Genomic DNA, 18385 nt, shown 5'->3' with positions numbered 1-18385 from the left:
GTCAAGAGTCATAAAGGGTTGTTTGCCCTTATTTTGTAAAGTGTAAAGTAAGCTGTAAAGATCCACTGATGGTCTGTGGATGATGGAATTGTATAAAAATGAGCTAAGTAAGTAAGCTCTAAGTAGTTAAGTTTTGAGTAAAGAAGAATGGAGTGAGGAGTTAAGAATTGAGTCTAACTTTTCTCGGGTCTTAGCATAGGTAGAGGCTCTGTAGCTGAGTGCACATAGGCCTAGTGTGGAAGTTCGTAGCTGAGTGCATGGACCCCTGCAGCTATGTGTGTAGGGCCGATAGAGTTTGTATTAACATGAAGATACCAATAAAGAGAAGTATTGTAAAATTTATGTTTTTTTATTTCTTGTTAATGCATATGGTTATATTGCGTTTTGGGTTCAAGTTGCAATGTTCATGTGATTCACAAATGTATGTGACCGTATTGGTTAATTAAACACAAGTAAGGATATCAGTTTACGTGGTGCTAACTGTGGTTTATTAGTAAGATAAGTAAAACACTTAAGATAAATTGGGAACCTATACAATACATTGCCATAGTAGTGCAGAAGTACCTGGATGATAGGGTAAGGTTGCGCGAAGGTCAATTGTACACTTTCATGGAGGCATTGAAGGGTGTAGTAGAGGGTAGACTGACAGAGCCCTACGCTTAGTGACTAGTGTGAAAGTAGGAATAGATGGTATAAACTGATATCGTGACCATTTCAGGGTGCAGAAACCTAGTTATAACATCCCCCCCTACTGCTTCTAGTGAGACTTCATTCCACGCTCTATGGGCTGATGCCGAAAGGGCCACTAGTGTAGGGATTTGTTTGGATAACTAACGTAGAACTTGGGTCAGGCCCAACGAAGCCAAAAAATGGTTCTGTTACAAGGACCAAGATCTACATGAGAAATGTGTGATGTCATATCACTGGAATCCAGCTAAGAAAGTGGTTGAAGACTGGTTGGATAGGAAGATCCATTAATTCATGGCACATCAGAACATAAATCCGTGGTTGACAAAGGAACAATGGTTGGAAAAGTACCTATATATGGAACTCCACGAGATCTTTTTATGTTACTTTCCAGTTAAGTTATATGAGTGGATCGTGAAGCTAGTGGACAACCAAGGAAGGTGGAGACTTGACAGTCCTATTGTCTAGACCCCGGAGCTGGTGTAGAGACTAGAAGCCTCCGAGGATAACATCACTGGTGTTGTTGATCATTGGATCGATCACATCATAGGAGGATTTGTGACTAAATTAGTGGTTTATACCTTGGTTAGTTATAGCGAGGTGGAGTGATGCTTTTTGAAAGGTCTCGAGGTAAGTACTTGAAGTCTTTAAATACCTAGATTAAGATGTTATTGTGCGAAAAATGGGTTATGCAACTACCTTGATGTTCGGAGTTGTGCAAAGTGGAAAGACTTACAGGAATGAAGGAAGAAAGGGTCCCGAATATAGCCCACTGATTTTTCCTTCGGTTGGTGACGAAGACGGAGTAACGCAGGCTTCTCCGCGAAGTATAGTTCAATTCATAAAACAAGGATTCCCGTGATTGCCACCTCCACCATAGTTCAACATCGCAAAATTCAATAAAGTTTCCTTTGTTTAAGGGCTTTGGAAATGAGGACCCAGACCATTTTTGGTTCATTGTGAAAGATGTATGGGAATCTCAGGGTGTCACAAATGATCACATGAAGAAGGAAACATTGGTTAGTGCTTTGCAGGATCGCGTGCTAACCTGGTACATCAAGTACTCTAATGATAATGAAAACATTGGGTTGGCAGAAATCCATACCGTGCTGAATAAAAAATTCAGTAGGCCTAAATCCGACACACAATCGATTGTGGGGTTCAAGGAGATCGTGATGAAGCCTGGTGAGACACCTTTGGAATTGGATCCGAGATTGAAGCGTAAAATCTGTGAATCCAATATGAACTTAACTGATGGAAAACACCATGAATGGTTTGTGGCTTTGCTCCTGCCTCACGTAAGGGTTATACTGTCACAATAGACGATTACAACTCAGGCAGAGGCCTAGGATATCACCATAAGACTATATGGAACACTGATGCAAGATCCGAATTTAGGGGTTCAACAGATCCATGCACAGTTGCAAAATCTTTGCCTCGAAATGAAAAGTTTGAAGCAGGATAGTATAGTTCAACCAGAGGTGTGTGAATAGATATGATGCTTGAAGTGTGAAGGTTAGGGGCATGACAAAGACCACTGTCTAGTCTTTGTGAACAATATTGCAGGAGGAGGATTGATGCATTTGAGGCTGAAGTCCCAAGTAGGACTGAGTGCAAGGCGCATGTTGTGGTGTGCTATATCTTAGGTAGCAGGAAAACATATGATAGATAACTTCCATTTGCTGTAGAAGTTTATGTAAACCCCGCAACAACTATTCTGCAAATTTTGTAGGTCGGTAGGGCATGATGAGGGAAACTGAAAGAGCTATGAATATATGATGGAAAGAACACCCACTTACAAGGTTTAGGCAGAAGCACGACCCCCTGACTAGAGCGTAAGGATGGCGTGAATAAGCTTTTAGGGCCGCGGACGAGGCCGAGGCAGAGGAGGACCATCAAGGATCAAGGACAACTAATCTGCTACAATTGCATTGGACCAGGACACTATGCCCATGAATGCACTAACCCGACGATTTCATCGTGCAAATATTGTACTCACTTTGACCACGAGATGGAGGACTATCCTACAATGATAGAAAGAATACACAACAAAGGGGTGATTCTATCGCAGTTAACTCAGAACCTATAGATGATGAGGTCTAAGCCTTGTGAGGAGGATCTCAATGTGAATATAGTGCTCTGAAGTGGATTTGCAATGGGTGATAATAAGGGGAAACAACCCGAAGATAACACATGGGTTCGGAAAGCTCCGACAAAGGAGGTTGAATTTGATTTGGAGTATGCACATGAAACGTTCATGGAAGTAAAGAATAGCTTCGTTGAGGCCTCTACCTTAGGTTGTAGCGATAGGCCTGATCAGGAAATGGACCCTTCTATGCTTACGACCTTTCTAGAGACCTGCATGAAGTTTCTATGTGATAGCAAGGATGTGAAAGGGTTAGATGAACTTATCAATAGGTGCGCGGGAAACAATCTGGGTGAATCATGCGTGGTGCGGAAAATTGGTAAGCATCAAGCAAGGATAGGACATGATATGAGAATGGCCGTGCAGATAAGTGAATATGAAATGTATCAGGTTATTTTGGATATGGGGTTAGACAAGAACATTTTAGCAAATCAGACTTGTGAGTGGATGGAGAGACCCGTGCTATAGTGGTCTCTAATTCAGCTAAGGATGGAAAATCAGCGGAAGATCATCCCCATGGTATGGATGCAAGGAGTAACTATAGATATTGAAGGTGCGAGCACATTGGCTGACTTTGAAGTGATAGAAATTGTGGATTACAACAACCACTACCCCGTGCTCCTTGGCATTGATTGGGCTACTGAAATGAACGGGGTAATCAATCTAAAGAAGAAAAATCTTTTATTTGAAAGGAAAGTGCTTCGTGTAATAGTACCCCTTGATCCTGCTAAAGGATCTCGTTATACTGAACCAGTGCGCAATTATGAGAGTGATGATGATTTGGAATACATATATAAGATAATAGCGCGAGACCAAGATTGGGTGAAGATGACAATGGATGGATGAATTACATGGGATCGCGAGAGTTCCTGCACCTTAGACATTGATGAAGAATTAGAGCATTAGTAGAATCGGCTACATGAAGTAACCATGTTGAGCTATAACATGATGACCGAGTTGTTGCACTGTGTATCGTTAGAGGTAAGAAATCTACCCACTTACGATGGCTTGAATGATCTCCATGTATTTTTGGATGCATTTGAGAGGGAAGTACGAGAAAATCAGTGCTTCCAAGATTTGGATTGGGCACTGTGCGGTATGCCTACGAGATTGTGGGGAATGCACAAAGGTAGTTTTGATGATTAGCGCGAGCGTAGAAGGATGATACGAACATGCTCCAGGAAGTCAAATGTACAAATGGCAAACAAATATGATGGGAAGGATGATCCTTGCGCACAGTTGGCCAAATGGGCTAAGGCTTATGGAGCGAAGCCCCAACCTGAATGGGTGCACTTGTTCTGTCACACCTTGGATGCCATCCCAATGAACTGGTACTTGGAAATAGAGCTCCACCATGGCATAGGTAAATTGTATATTCTGAGCGAAGGATTCATAATGATGTCCAACTTCGAAGATGGGTTTGACTGTATTGAAGAAGCACTACAAGAAGTTAAAGTAGCAATATTTAGGATACCGCAAGGCCCTTTGGATCTTATTCAACTTGATTGGACTACTTAGTTGAGCCATTTACCAGAATGTTATAACGTGATTTATGAAGAATAATTTGAGGATCCATGAAAGATTAATATCCCTGAAACTCGGGGTCACTGCGACGTTGAAGGACCACAAATTGAGAATCCAGATATAACTGCGCCACTGAAAATGAAACAGGTAAATATTTGTACAGAGGTGGAGCCCAAATTCGCAAAGATTGGAGATTATTGGGATGATGCGATGGTAGATAAGGTCACCAAATTACTCCGCGAATACCACGATTTGTTCCCTACCAATTTTACAGAGTTAAAGGGGATAATAGGTAACCTAGGTGTTATGAAGATCATATTGAAGGCCGACATGAATCCGATTAAGGAAAGACCTTACTGTCTCAATCTGAAGTATAAGGAGAAGGTTTGGCTAGAGCTAGACAAGATTCTCATAGCAGGCATCATTGAGCTCATAGAAGAATCTGATTGGCTGAGCCCAATGGTGGTACAAGAAAAGAAGTAGAAGGATGAAATAAGGATATGTGTAGTGTTGAACCTCAGAATTACCCTCTCCTTGAATTTTTTTCTCACTTGTTGTCCCTCACTTCTCATAAAATTACAGTCCCTAATCAATGATAAATTCTAGGTTTTGTCTTAAGGAAAGCACTAAAATAATTGCCATATTATATTTTCATGTTCTTTCTATTTGAATATATTTTTGCAATTTAGCTATAGAACACAACCTATTCTACAGCTAACTTTGGATTCTGTAGCTACTCTCATGGTTTGGTAGCTTCTAGGTGTCAAATGAAGAATTGGGCCACATGAGCATTTCTAGAATCATCTCCACATGGATTCTATCCTATTCACTCAGTCCAGATCGACAGAAAAACGAGCGTAAGATCACGGTCAAAGATGGAGTCAAAGTACTTTATCCAGAAGCAGTAGGACTCTTAATTTTCTCTTTCATACCAAATCAAGAGTCTAACAGTCCTATTCCAAATCTAATTCAAATTAGCTACCTGTAGCTAGTTTGTCTCACAACAGTTATGTTATTTTCCTTTAAATATCGGTTGCATAGAACCGAGAAAGGAGTTCATAAATTAAGTGTTAAATTCAGGCTTTTTGTTGATACTCTGTATTCAGACTTCATTTTATCATAATATAAAGTTCACGTTGCGAATGATTGTTAAAGAGCATCTTTAACTAGGTAGCAGTCCATCCAAATCAGTTGCAGAGGGCCCCTACACTAGAGGAGGTTTTTTTTCATCTGTTGTTTTTAGTTCAATTTCCATTACTTTGTTTTCAACAAATTTGTTTTCTAATTAGGATAATATTTCATTCTAGTTTTTTATCAATAGGATAGTGATAAATCACAACTGTGCAGCCTTGTTCTTTTAAGATATTTCATTGAGAAAAATAACTCTGTTTCCAAACCAAATTAATACTGAACTAATAAGAATACATAGTTTCTTAGTTTTGTTACTATTTTGTCAATCATTTTCTTAGAAAATAATTGTCAATTAACTGCGTTAATGGATGTTTTCAAAAGCCATTTCAAGATGATGATGATTGTAAACTAAATGGTTAAATGTCTAATTCATATAGTGATTGAATTTACTCAATACATTGTTATTTTCATAGGTACTTAGGAACTAAGGTATAATTGATTTCTTGCACAACACTTCAAGAGGGTAATGCTTCACATTTGAATGTTGGAGAAAGGAAAAAAATACATTAGTTGTTTACAATTAGTTTTACATGCTTTCACCATTTTGCTTTCAAATCCTCACTTAGTTGCATCACTGATATTACCAATAATCATTTCAAGGATATTTATTTAATCATACTCCAAAATTAAATGGTTGAATGTCTAATGAATGCAATTACTGAGTTACCTTCTGCATGCTTTACTTAGTTTTCTAGATCATTAAGTATAATTGGTTACTTGACACCATCTCAAGGAGGTCACACTTCCCAAATGAATGTTGGAGTACCTAAGAATACATTATATATTTTCCTCTGCATACTCTGCTTATTTTTCTATAACATTAGAATTTAAAGTACAAAAAGTTGCTTATACTCCATCTCAAGAAGATCATACTTCATAATTGAATGGTAAAGTAACCATAAGTAATTTAATTGATTTCATTTTCTGCCTTTACTTTCAACAAGCACTATAATTTCATTCTTGGTTTTAAGAATTAGATCCATGGATTAGGACTAATGATACGATAAGGTAGATGATTTGTTTCCCAAATTAGGTTCTAGCTAGCCAATAGTTCTTGGTTTATTTTTATGACAATTAGATTAACTTAGGAACATCTCATTTTCTTCCTCAAAATTCATTAGACTCACTTAAATCTTCTCATAGTTTTAGGTTGAACATTCTTAGACATCAAAGAACAAAAGCCCCCCAAAAAAACAACATAAAATACAAAAAAATGAAGTAAGAACAAGGTTAACTATGAACATGTAGTGCACCACACTTCATTAGTTTACAAAACTCGGTTGATAATTTATGCAAGAAATTTAGGACACTAAATTGGCTAAACATTTTGGCACCATTTCCAAGGAAGTGTAATTAGGTAACCTAATGTCTTACATCTAAAAAAAGGATATGCATAGAGAAAGAGACTCTAGGGGTAGATTCATAGCTAGAGGCAACAATTTAATTCCTACAACACCACTTACTCCACCAATACTAAGAGGAGATACATCTCCATCTCAAACTCATATTCCAGGTTTCACTAGCCATAGACTTCCTGAAGTTTTAAGGTCAGAAATCCAATTAAGAGGATCTCCTACATCATCCACTGAGGAAGTATTGGAGGAAGAAAATCTTGGATCCCCAACAGAACGAGTAACCTTTTTGACCTCTACAAGGGAACATATTTTAGCTGAAGAATTAGAAATTCATAGTGGAGAGGAAGAAAAAGAACCCTTCTTCAATACATCATTGATAGAGGAACTAGATGAAGAGAAATTAACCTTGTAGGTTGAATCTTATATAAGCTATGAAGAATCTATAATGGCAGGAAGTGAAGAACAAGAAGAAGTTCTAAATGGAGAAAATGTAATATTTGGAGGAGGAAGAGGTAGAGGAAATAGGGAAGTTGATAATTCTTTTGGATTCCCTATAGTTGATGGATATACAAATGCCACAATGAAATATATCTCACCTTCTGTCCTTCCAAATTTACATGGATTAAAAAGTGAAGATCCTGAAACTTTTTTATTTGAATTTGAAGTCTTGTGTAGAACTTATGATTATTTACAAGACTCTCAGAAAGTTAACTTATTTCCTTCAACATTGAAGCGAGCTACTTTAAAATGGTTCATGGGGTTGATCACTCAGTTTATTAGTACATGGAATGACATGAAGAATTTTTTTTTGGAAAGGTGTTTGGATTATTGCATGCCTATCAATCACAAGGATGAAGTGTTTAAAATGATGCAAAAACATGATGAATATTTGGAGGATTTAATTGAAAGATTCAACTATAACATAAAAAGAGAAAAAATGGAAAACTTAGATCAAGATACTTTAAAAGATATTTTATTAAAATCCATTACAGATGAGTGGATAAACATCGTTAATATGATGGGGAAGGGAGATATCTCTCAACTCCCATTAAATGACATTGGATAATTATGTATTCATCTCTCAATAGAAAAAGCCAAAACTGGGAAAGGTTGAGGAGATCCTTCTCTTGCTAGAATAAATAAATTTGCAACTCGATTAGTGAGTAGGGAAAAAATTAGAAACATGCTTGATGAATTTAAAATAGATATTCTAGGGAGCCTTAGTGAACAAATAGAAACCCTTAAGATACAAAACAAGCAGAAAGCCGAGACTGATTCTTTAACTATTTTCTATCTGAAATGCAGAAATAAACATGCTTTAAGAGAATGCCCTTTGGATGCAAAAATCATAGAGACTTGTGTGATTTGTTCAGAAAACCATGAAACCAGGTGTTGTCCTGCAATTCCTGGTCTTAAGTTTGTTTTTCAAGAAGAAACAACTTCAAATCCGAAAGAATCTATTTGCTTTGTCTCTAGAATACTTTGGCAGGGGCCACAAACCCAGGGTTTTAACAACGAACTGTATAATCACCACCCCCCAAAAAAAAAAATTGGAATTCTTGGCAGCAACCTTTGCCTTAATCGCAATCTCAATCTCAATTTCAACCTTCGGCTCAAGTAATGCAAAATACCTATGGAAGATTCTCTCAATACTATCAATATCCTCCATCATATCCAGACGATCTTCCCCAACAATTTCCTCAACAAAATCAAGAGCCCCAACTTAAAAACCAAAATCCTCTACTTTCATTATCATTCCCATAGAGACCAAATCAGCTACCTGCCCGACCATTACCAAACCCCAACAATAAAATCCTCAGAATACCTATATGATGGAAGGAGAAAAATTTACAACCTATATGATCACTCCTATAGATCTCAATGATGTCCAACTCAGATCTGGGAGTATATTAGAAAAGAAAAAGGCTACTGTAGTTATTCAAGAACAAGACAATTCTGAGGAAGATTCTCTACAGCCAAATAAAAGTTTTGAAGAAGGAACATCTCTTCAAAACAAAAACACTAAAAATGAAAAACAAAAATAACCAATAAAATCAAATCCTATCATAGAGAAACCATCAGTATATACTTCTACACCTCTTTTTCCGGAGAGATTACAAGTTGATAGAGGGGTAGAAATCATATTATGTTGCCTAGTTATGATTTTCTAGATGAATTAAAAAATGTTTATATCAAATTCCCTTTGTTACAGGCCATTAAGGAGATTCCAATTATAGCTAAAACAATAAAGGGGTTGAGCATGAAGAAACCTGGAAGAAAAACAAAAGAAGTAAAAAGAATTCATCTTGTAGGAAAAATAGTAGACATAATGATGGGAAAATTTACCATACAAAAATATTTAGATCCAGGAAGTCGAGTTGTAAAAACACATATCAATGGAGTTGAAATTCTAAATACATTGATTGATTTACGAGCAACAATAAACATCATGAGAAAACAAACCATGGAACAACTCAAGCTTCCTAATCTTCTTTATACACCTACATTACTTCAATTTTCAGATAGATCTGTAATCAAGCTAGATGGTGTGTTAGAAGATATTTCAGTGTCCTTAGACTCTTGTGAGTACCCTGTTGATTTTATGATCTTAACCCCTAAGAACAATCTAGGAGGACATCCACTTATATTAGGAAGACCTTGGTTGGCTATAGCTGATGCTTTCATTAGCTGTAGATCTGGTGATATGTATATCTCTGATGGTAACTCAACTAAGAAATTCACTCTATATCCTCCAGCAAGAACAATCATAGAGATAGATGAAAAAGAATGGATTGATGATGAAAATTATATTCACCCTCTCTTTACTATTTTAACCATTATTGAAGATAGTCAAATCTTAAATACAATGGAAAATTTTTAATCATCTCCAAAATATGAGCATTATTAATTTCAAGAAAAATATAATATTGAATATTTGTCATCTAGGAAGATGTCTCTTTATTGTATGGAAGAATTTGGTAGCTCTACAGTTGAAATATTTCTAGGAAAAGCATTGAACATAACCAATAATTTGGAAAAATTACAACAGGAAAAGCTAATCAAGACATTAAAAGAACATTCTTCTGCATACGCATGAGAATACATTGACATGAAAGGAATTGTTCCTAAAACTTGTATACATCACATATACATTTAAGAAAATTGTAAACCTACCAGACAACCTCAAAGAAGGATGAATCCCAATCTTAGGGAAATAGTGAAAGAGGAGTTGGAAAAATTGTCGAATGTAAACTTCATTTACCCAATTTCATACAGCGAGTGGGTTTCCCTTCTAGTGATTTTTCCTAAAAAGAATGGTAAATGGAAGGTATGCATTGATTATCGAGAATTGAATAAATCTACCCTAAAAGATCATTTTCCTTTGCCCTTTATAGATCAAGTGTTAGATACATTAGCAGGTAAGAAGTATTTCTCATTCCTGGATGGTTTTAGTGGTTACAATCAGATTCAGGTAGCACATGAAGGTTAAGATAAAACCACATTCACCTGTCCATGGGGAACTTATTCCTATCGAGTACTTCATTTTTTATTGTGCAATACACCTGGAACATTCCAAAGGGTAGTACTAGGAATTTCTTCTGATCTAATACATGATTTTGTAGAGGTATATATGGATGACTTTACAGTTTATTGGAATACATTTGAAGAAGCTTTAGAAATTTTGGAAAACATTCTTAAAAGATGTAAGGACACAAACCTTTCATTAAGCCATGAAAAATGTTTTATTATGTTTATAGAAGGGATTGTTTTAGGACATCACATTTAAGGAGATGGAATTAAAGTTGATAAATCTAAAGTTGAAGTCATCTCTAAAATATCAATTCCAACTTGTCAAAAGGATGTTAGAAGTTCTCTAGGATTCACAAGATACTATATAAGATTTATAGAAAGTTTCACTAAACTAGCATCCCCACTCTTCAAATTACTCACCAAATATTGTGAATTTAATTGGAATCCTGATTGCTAGTTGGAATTTGAGACTTTAAAAGAAAAAAATTTTGAATCACCCATCTTAAGACATCCAAATTGGAAAATAACTTTTCATATCTCAACAGATGCTTCAGATACAGCTCTGGGAGTTGTATTAGGACAAAAATATTTGATCCCCTATGGCATCTACTACACAAGCAAGAATTTGACTCCCACTGAGTTAAATTACACTGTAACTGAAAAGTAATTCTTAGTTGTTTTTCATGCTATGAAAAACTTCATACATTACATAACAAGATATGAAACCTTTATTCATAAAAACCACTCTGCAATTAGGTACTTAATGAATAAATCTATTACTAATGGCAAAGTTACAAGATGGTTATTTTTCTTGCAAGAATTCAACATCACTGTTCTAGATAGACCTAGAAGAAAAACACAGTTGTTGATTTCTTGTCTAGAATTCAAAATATCAAACATGACACTCCAGTTGAAGATAAATTTCCTGATGAATATCTTTTTGCAGTAACTACTCAGACCCCTTGGTTTGTATATATTTCCAATTTCTTAGTCACAGGAAAATTACCTTCACATTTGTTTCCTAAGGATAAAAGAAAAATCATTCAAACAAGTGCAAGTTACTCATGGATTAGTAATGAATTACGTAAAATAGGTCAAGGTCTCATGATCAGAAGATGTGTTCGAGAAGATGAAATGCTTGAAATTCTTAATGCATGTCATGATGAACCTTGTGGTGGACACTTTGTCGACAAGAGGACAGCCTATAAAATCCTTCATTTTGGATATTATTGGCCCTCCATCTTCAGAGATGCCAAAGAATATGTCAATTGGTGTGATAGCTACCAAAGGGTAGGAAAACCTGCTCCTTCAAATGAAATGCAACTACAAACTCAGGTAGTCATTGAACCTTTCCAAAAATGGGCCTTGGATTTTGTTGGACCAATTAATCCTCCATATAAACAAATGAAGTATATGTAGGTTTTAACCCCATACAGAAATTACCTGCCTACGAATTCTAAAACACAGAAAATAAAAAATGCGAGAGCATAACACATAAAACACATATACACAAAGATTTTCCCCTGGATCCAAAATTGGGACTACAAACTTGATTTTTCATTATGTTCCTTTCAATGTTACAATACATATTTATACACGCAGAAGCATCCAATACCATGGACCGAAAACCATCACGTCCAAAACCATGGACCGAAAACCATCGTGTCCAAAACCATGGACCGAAAACCATCGCATCCAAAACCATGTGCAAAAATCATGCACAAAACCATAGGTAGGTCCGCCCAACCTTATAGGGTGGGGTTACCTGCACCCCTCAAGCCCCCTGTGACTCCACCCGCTACGGAATCGGAGCAATGAAGTGAGGGCTCTACCCGCCTTCTAACCCACTGGTTAACTACATGGGCTAGTCACAAAAAGAATATAACACATCCCAACAATATATTTTGGTATGCACTGATTATGTCACCAAATGGGTAGAGGCTAAAGCGTTACCTTCTGCTAATGAAAAATTTGTATTTAATTTTCTTTTTGAGGATATCTTCACTCATTTTGGTGTTCCAAGAGAAATTGTGACAGATCAGGGATCTCAATTTACATATAAAATGGTGAAAGGGCTTGTGGAAGATTACAATGTCAAACACAGAAAGTACACTCCTTATCATCGAGAAACAAATGGTCAAGTTGAATCTACCAATAACATGATTGAAGGAATTCTCACTAAGACTGTACATCTACACAAAAGAGATTGGGCAGAAATCCTTCTTGAAGCCTTATGGGCCTACAGAACTACATGGAGGAACAAAATAGGACATACTCCCTATGAACTTGTTTATGGAAAGAAAATCCTATTCCCTATAGAGTTTCAAATCAGAACCTTCAAGATGGCAGTCCAATTGGGACTTGATTTATCAGAAGCATAAAAACATAGATTGGAACAACTCAATGAGCTGGATGAAATCAGGAAAGATGCAGTTCAAAGAACTAGTATAGTACAGTAGCAAAGGGATAAATGGCATGATAAGTATATCAAAGAGAAGAAATTTCAAGCAGGGGATTGGGCACTTCTGTTGGATTCAAAATTCAAATATTTTAAAGGAAAGTTTCAAAATCATTGGCTTGGGCCATATGAGGTTGAAAAAGTCCTTAATAATGGAGCAGTGAAGATAAGAACAATAGATGAAAGATAGGTACCTCTTCTTGTGAATGGTCATCGGTTGAAGATATATCATAAGCCAATTTCAAGAGAGGATCTTATCAAGATTTTCCATGATAACACTGAAATGAAGTTGGTGAAGAAGAATTCTCCTTCTTCACTAAATTAGATTTTATTTTTCCTATCTATATATATATATACTTACAAAAAAAATATAATGAAAAAATATAATAAAGAATGTATGAGTATGATAACCAATCATTGAATGGCATACCTATACAGAAAATACAGGGTGAAAGTCAGAAATTTCTGGCATCCTATATTTTCCATTTCTTTTCTCTAATAAGTAGTGACATAAAGCTACATTCATTTTTAGTTCATAATCTGCAAATTCATTTCATTTTACACTTTCATTTCATCTCACTCCATTTTCATTTCATTTTACAGTTTCATTACATCTCACTCCACTTTCATTCCATTTCATCATTATTTCATTTCACATTCATGTTCCATAGCCATACTTCATTTTTTTTTACAAATCATGTTCTGCAGCTGATTCCATTCTGAAACTAATTTGATTCTACAACCATATCTTATCCAACAGCTTTGACACAATTGTACATCTTACAAACAAATGATGATTGCAAGAAATTGAAAAATTATGTTTTGAAGACCAACATGCTAAAAGGGTACCTAACGTTCAACACCAAAGAAAACAGCAAATGAAAATGTTAAGTTCTAAAAGGTAAAGTGCAAAAATTTATTTCAATAACAAGGTTAAAATATAAAGCATGTATAATATGGATATTCATATGTTTCCTTGACAAACCATCATTTGATTTGATTGAAATCTTCATCATAGTACATATCAGCCACATCCTCCATATTTTGTTGCATAACGGTCCATAATTGAATCCCTCGTTGATTAGTAACGGTCATGACTACAACATGACATACTTGTCTATGTTTCTCAAAAACTCCTACCATCTATTTATTCATACAAACCCGCAATTCCTTTCACCATATTCGCAGCCAAGTCATTTCATAAAATAGGGTAGGGTAATTATGAAGGTAAAGAACTCTACATAGTAGAAGGCATGGGACGAATTGTCATATCAGAACCAGTAGGAGAAAAGTACATGGAAGGATACCCACAACTCAAAGAAATGGTGTAGAAATATGGATGGCTTAAATTCATCGTGAAATTTGATTCTTTTCATAAGGAGATTATAAAATCCTTTGCTCGATATTTTGATGGCACAGAGGTAGTAATTGGAGATATCAAGTTTGTAGTGACTGAGTCATTGATGGCCGAGGCTACAAAACTTCCAAGGCATGGTGAAATATGGTTCAAGAACAAGGAGTTCCATAATGAATCATGTAAAGTAATACTCAAAATCGAAGGTATAGATGTCTCTATTTTTAGAAAAGGTATCTCCAATTCAGCTCTTAAAAGTAAATGGAGGAACATGCTCCTAGTTTCAAAAAAATTATTACTTGTGAAGGGAGGTTTGGTTGCATGTATGTCTACCATATCCATTTACTGATGGATTTCTTAGAAAATGGGGAAATCAATATTCCTTTCTTCCGGCTAAATAGTTTAAAAAGGATGGCCTCAAACGTGCAAAAGAGAATATAGTTCATAAATACCACCATGTATCATCATGGGTTGATAAAGATATTGATTAAGATTCACTTAAAAATCATAGGAGATACCTGGAAAAATTTCCTTATTAGAAACCATTTTCAAGAAACACCAGAAGCACCTAAATAAGATAATGTCAGAAGAAGTAGAAGAAATAACACTGATATAGCTATTGAAAATAGACTTGAGTCTTCATTGCAAAAGGAAGATGAAAAGCTAATCTCTGAAGAACTGACAGAGATCAGAAAGCAACTCAAGACAAGAAGGAAGATAAGAAAGAAGAAAAAGGTTACGAATGAGGAGAATGTAAGTCCTCCACAACTTAGAAGGAGCTCTAGACTATAAGGTTTGATAAATAAAACATCATTAAAAGGGACAGATTTTATAAATTCGGATGAGGAAACCCCAGTACCATCTCCTGCTAACATCTCTTCTACACATAGTCCTTAAAGTTCTCTTGTGTATCATTTTAAAGGTAGCCCCATCAGAAGATCTCTAGGCATAGAACCAGTGGAAAAAAATATATATGATTATGTAGAATCACTCGAGAAGAGAAGTGCCTCAATGAACCCAGAACCTTATGTCAATCCACAAGAACCTCTAATTGAAGCTGTCAAACAAGATATTTATGAATTAGATATATTGAACAGACATATCAAACAAGAAAATGAGACCTTGAAGGAACAAAATAAATTGGACAAAGAAATTCATGATAATATCATTCTGCATTGGTATAAGAAAAACAGGAAATCAAAAATGAAGAATAAGATTTTGAACAAAGCATTCATTAACCTCAAGTGCAAGCTTCTTATGAGAAGGCCCAGAATGACATTCACTTCAAAGAAGAACAAAATAAGGAAATTGGATGTACTAGTAGAGGTGTCTGAGCAAATGCAGTAGGGAAGAATAACTCACATTTTTGTCAAATTGCGTGAGGACATGCAATGATTTTGTAGTGGGGGTATGTTGAACCTTAGAATTACCATTTCCTTGACAATTTTTCTCACTTTTTTCTCTCACTTTTCATAAGATTACAAACCCCAATCAATGATAAATGCTAGGAGTTTTCTTAAGGAAAACATTAAAATGATTACCATATTATATTTTAAAGTTCTTGCTATTTGAAAATATTTTTTCAATTTAGCTACAGAACGCAAACTATTCTGTAGCTAATTGTGGATTCCATAGCTACGCTCATGGTTTGGCAAGTTCTAGGTGTCAAATGAAGAATTGTCCCACATGGGCATTTCTAGAATCATCTCCACATGGATTCTATCCTATTAACTCAGTCCAGATTAACAGAAAAGTGAGCCTAAGGTCATGGTCAAAGATGGAGTCAAAGTACGTTATCCAGAAGTAGTATGACTCTTGATTTTCTCTTTCATATAAAATCAAGAGTTTAACAGTCCTATTGCAAATCTAATTTGAATTAACCACTTGTATCTATTTTGTCTCACAACAGTTATGTTATTTTCCTTTAAATATCAGTTGCATTGAACCGAGAAAGGAGTTCAAAAATTAAGTGTTAAATTCAGGATTTGTGTTGATACTCTGTATTTAGAGCTCATTTTTTCATAATATAAAGTTTGTGTTGCAAATGATTGTTTAAGAGAATCTTTAACTAGCTAGCAGTCCAACCAAATTAGTTGCAGAGGGCCCCTGCACTGGAGGAGGGTATTTTTTCATTTGTTGTTTTTAGTTCAATTTCCATTACTCTGTTTTCAACAAATATGTTTTCTAATTACGATAATATTTCATTCTAGCTTTTGATCAATAGCATAGTGATAAATCACAACAGTGCAAACTTGTTCTTCTAAGATATTTCATGGAGAAAAGAAAATCTGTTTCCAAACCGAATTAAGATTGAAGTAATAAGAATACACAGTTTCTTAGTTTTCTTATTGTTTTGTCATTCATTTTCCTAGAACAAAATTGTCAATTAACTGTGTTAATTGATTTTTTTAGAAGCCATTTCAAGATGATGATGATCCTAAACTAAATAGTTAAACTTCTAATTCATACAGTGATTGAATTTACTTAGTTCATTTTTATTTTCCCCGGAACTTAGGAACTAAGGAATAATTGATTTCTTGCACAACACTTTAAGAGGGTAATACTGCGCATTTGAATGTTGGAGAAAGTCAAAAAATACATTAGTTGTTTACCATTAGTTTTACATGATTTCACCTTTTTTCTTTTAGATCCTCACTTAGTTGCATCATTGCTATTCCCAATAATCATTTCAAGGAGATTGATTTAATCATATTCCAAAATTGAATAGTTGAATGTTTAATGAATGCAATTACTAAGTTACCTTCTGCATGCTTTACTTAGTTTTCTAAATCATTAAGTATAATTGGTCACTTGACACCATCTCAAGGAGGTCACACTTCCCAATTGAATTTTGGAGTAGCTAAGAATATATTAGATATTTTCTTCTGCATACTCTGCTTATTTTTTTAGAACATTAGAAGTTAAAGTATAGAAAGTTGCTTATACTCTATCTCAAGAAGATCATACTTCATAATTGAGTGCTAAGGTAACCAAAAGTACTTTAATTGATTTCATTTTCTACCTTTACTTCAAACAAGCACTATAATTTCATTCCTGGTTTTAAGAATTAGATCCATGGATTAGGACTAATGATAAGATAAGATAGATGCATTGTTTCCCAAATTAGGTTCTAACTAGCCAATAGTTCTTGGTTTATTTTTATGAAAATTAGATTAACTTAGGAACATCTCATTTTCTTCCTCCTTAAAATTCATTAGACTCACTTAAATATTCTCATAGTTTTAGGTTGAACATTCTTAGGCCTCAAAGAACAGAAACCCCACGAGAAACAACATAAAATACAAAACAACAAAGTAAGAAAAAGGTTAACTAAGCACATATAGTGCACCATACTTCATCAGTTTACAAACCTCGGTTGATAATTTATGCAAGCAATTTAGGACAATAAATTGACTAAACACGTAGATCTTAGGAAGTTTAATGATGCCTGCATAGATGATCCTTTCCTGACTCCATTCACTGATGAGGTATTCAATAATGTAGGTAGCCAGGGAGAATACTCCTTCACTAATGGGTTCTCTGGGTACCATCAGATCAAAATAGCATCGAAAGACAGAAGCAAGTTGACCTTCGTGACTGAATGGGGATGTTTTCAGTACACTGTAATTCCTTTCGGATTGAAGAATGCACCTACGATGTTTTTGCATGTAGTCATTATTGCATTCGAAGAGTTCACTCATAAGTTTATGGAGGTGTACTTTGATGATTGGACTATTTTTAGGCTGGTAAAATGCCACGTGGCAAGTTTGCGCTTGATGCTAGATACCTGTCAAAGGTATCAGATTACGCCCAATATGAGGACATTCCTATTTTGTGTTCCTTTTTGGACTCTACTGGGTCATGTGGTTTGTAGATAGGGACTGATGGTAGGTCCTGTAAAGATCGCAGTGATACTTACCCAGGTGATGCCAAGGAGTGTGATAGAGTTGTGTGCAACCTTGGGACATACTGGGTATTACAAGAAGTTTATCAAGGGCTATGCCTAGATCACTGCGGTTATGGAGAAGTTGTTGAAAATGGATGTCACATTCTCTTGGAACGATGACTATTAGAAGAGCTTAGATGTATTGAAAGGAAAAATGGTCACCTCGCCGATTTCAGTCTTCCCGGATTGGAAG

Source organism: Pinus tabuliformis, chromosome 5_2 (assembly GCF_031772625.1).
Source record: "Pinus tabuliformis cultivar Carrire ecotype Pingquan chromosome 5_2, CPIR1, whole genome shotgun sequence".
Taxonomy (NCBI): domain Eukaryota; kingdom Viridiplantae; phylum Streptophyta; class Pinopsida; order Pinales; family Pinaceae; genus Pinus; species Pinus tabuliformis.
This window is presented reverse-complemented; position numbering follows the sequence as displayed.